The sequence below is a fragment of the Ailuropoda melanoleuca genome, chromosome 5, assembly GCF_002007445.2.
Source record: "Ailuropoda melanoleuca isolate Jingjing chromosome 5, ASM200744v2, whole genome shotgun sequence".
NCBI classification, from domain to species: Eukaryota; Metazoa; Chordata; class Mammalia; order Carnivora; family Ursidae; genus Ailuropoda; species Ailuropoda melanoleuca.
In genome coordinates, this window is record NC_048222.1 from 31869867 (window position 1) to 31872738 (window position 2872).

The 2872-nt window shown below is 49.2% G+C and overlaps 1 long non-coding RNA gene across 2 annotated transcripts in view; it reads left to right on the plus strand.

Annotated features, from left to right (window-relative positions):
• Positions 1–398: 398 nt before the first annotated feature.
• The window catches only part of LOC117802328, a 7150-nt gene continuing 4676 nt past the window's right edge, over positions 399–2872 (plus strand). Inside the window, exons 1-2 of one of the 2 annotated variants that reach the window (XR_004625475.1) lie at positions 399–479; positions 2705–2742. This is a non-coding gene — a long non-coding RNA (uncharacterized LOC117802328). The remainder of the gene's footprint in view (positions 480–2704; positions 2743–2872) is intronic. The other variant, XR_004625474.1, reaches the window with a different exon arrangement.

Below are 2872 nucleotides of genomic sequence, written 5' to 3' on the forward strand. Positions count from 1 at the left end.
CATCCTTCCTCCGACCTGTTCTGCACAACCGAGTCTCCCCCAAAGCCTCCTTCATCACCTTACCCAGCCCCCTCCTCCATCCAAATCCTTCGATGGATCCCCCCCCCAGATTCCATTCAAGGTTCTCTGTGACCCTGCCCCAACTTTCTGGAGCAGGATATATTCATAAAGCCCTGCCTTACCCATGACAGGGGTCTCGGGGAAGGAAGAAGGAAGGGATCTTGCTATCAGTCTGACTAGAGGGCTGTGTACCCAGGAGGGCTTTAGTGCAATGTGGCCGGGGTGAAAATCTGAATCATAGTCAATGAGGGCAGCCAAATTCCTATCTGGGAAATCAGGGCAGTCTGAAGGGTGAGGCCAACCTGTAAACAGAATGAGTAATGAGGTCAGAAGCTGGTGGGGACCAGAATCATGTCTAGATGCAGTTCAAGGAAACGGAAATGGTACAGGACTGAGGCTGTGAATTGAATTATAAGAAGGTATGCTGCTCTACACGGGGATGGGGGTGGGAGGAGCAGCCCTCGAAATCTCCCCTCCCTCTGGCTTTGCTCTTTGGGTTTTCACATGTGTGGAAATGCCCCATCTTCCCTGCTGCCGCAGTTTCCCACGCTTCACAGGGCCCCCGCACTGCTGAGCGACTCGTCCAAGGTAGTAGGGCGGGGGGTGCGGAAACAGCTTGTCTCCCACCTCACAGGGGATGTGCTAGGGAAGCAAGCTTAAATTCTTGTTTGTCAGTTGGCAAATGACCTCACATCTCCAGATTCCTCATCTCTAAAGCGAGGACAGTAACACTACTCCGTAATAGTGTTACATAATAATAAGACGACTACGAGGATTGGCCCAGCAAATATTTGTAAAATGCTTAGAACAGTGCTTGGCACATAGTAAATGCTGTATAAGTGTTAGTTAAATAAAAATAAGGTGCAAGCTGGTAAATAGGGCCAGTACTCAAAGTCAGTTCTAATTTTAACATCTGAGTCCTTAGATCCGCCACGAAGGTCAACAGCAGGTGATGATGGACTAAGCTGACTACAGGACTTTCAAAAATTAATTTTCATGTCAACTAAGACTAGAAAAACATGCTGTTGGCTTATTTTACTTGGGCTCAACGGAAATATCACTTGAGTTAGCACCCTTACCTGTTCTTAGGAAACCACTAAGAAATCCAGAAGGACCAGTTCAAATAATAGTTTCCACCCCAAATTTAATAAACCTTTCAAAAAAAAAGTTAAACTTAGAAAATGACTGTGGGTTCGGGAAAGAACAGCCTAGGGGAGCCTGGTGGTTCAGTCTGTGGAGCGGGCAACTCTTGATCTCAGGGTTGTGAGTTCAAGTCCCAAGCTGAATGTAGACATTACTTTAAAAAAAAAAAAAAAAAAAAGAGACCAGTGTAGATTAGGGAAACTGGGTTTAGTCTGGCAAGGGTCAAGGCTACAGCTCTCCTTGGAGAGGTAGCCAGAGAGGAGATAACACAGAGAAAGAAACACTGTATTTATTTTCCAAAACTGCTGGGGGAAGGTGTTTGGAAAAGAGAGAAAGGAGAGGAAGAATGTGAGTGTACAGTTTGTAAAATGATAAAAACAGGGACGGAGTGTATGGTTCTATACAGCTCAGTAGCAATTCAAAAGAGATAGTGCAAAAGGCTTTTTGCTTTAGCAATCTATCAACCAGAAATCTTTATTCACTGAACCGCTCACACGACTACAATATGGCACTAATAGGTGTTTGAAAATGATGACCCCGAGAGACTGCAAAATCCTAAACAGCTTTCTGAAACAAGAGAAAAAAGATGAAATGAAGCTTGGTATGGTTTGTGACAAGTATATTTTATTGTATTCTACTTTTTCCCAAACAAGCAATATTTTTGTCATCTGTGGTAGGGGGGTGATATATACCCCATCTAATAACTCTCTACGCATCACATTAGAACAATAGGTTGCCTGATTATGGTTGGTATCAGGGTTTAATAAATACTCCTTTTCTCTAAACACCCTTTTCCCACTGCTTGATTCCGTGTTCCCACGACCTATCCTTCAGGCCTGTTTCTGCCAGAACGTGACCCAAGGATCCTCCACTATCTCGATCCTTTCCCAAAGAAGGTGTCCCTGGCCTTCCCGACCACTGACCCTGCTTCGCAGACTTTCACACTGGGGTGGAGGTTTTGAGGGGGGTGCCCTCTTTCTCTTAAGACCAAGAGAAAGGACACCAGCCTGGGTAGAAGGAAAGAAATGAGCGCCGCTCTTGGGAGGTCAGGCCTCGGAGCGCGGGGCGGTGACAGTGGAGTGGCGCGGAGCACGTGGCCCGGCTGGAACAGAAACAGAGCTGCAGGGACCGCCCCGGGGACGCCCGAGACACAAAGCAGAACCCAGCTCGTGCCCGCAGGGCCCCGGATCCCTCACCCGCGGTGGAGGTTCTCCCGCCTTTTCTAATCACCTTCCCATTCCTCTCGCGCCCCTCCTCGGCCCGCACTTGGGGCTCCGCATACCACAGGGGTTAGACACAAATAAAGTCCATACATGGGCTCCATCCTCGGGTCACCGCCTTTGCTTACCAGCTCGGACCGAAGACGGCCCCGGCTCTCACCTCCCTTCCCCACCACCGAATCCCTGCGTGTAAACACCAGTCACTCGGTAACACCCTCAATCAGGCGCCTTTGGGCTATTATTCATCACCGACTAACCTTCAACCAACTTCATCTTCACAGGCCTCCCCCCAGAAGAGAGGAAATTCCACAGCTCTGAGGTGATGTGAAACGTGTTCTGCACGCCCCGGCTCTCTTTCTTTCTCACTCTCCCCAGCCAGTTCCCAAACCGGGTTTCCCGGGCCCCCCTGGACGCGGCCTCCCGCCCCCCCCGTCCCGTTCCCCCCCCTC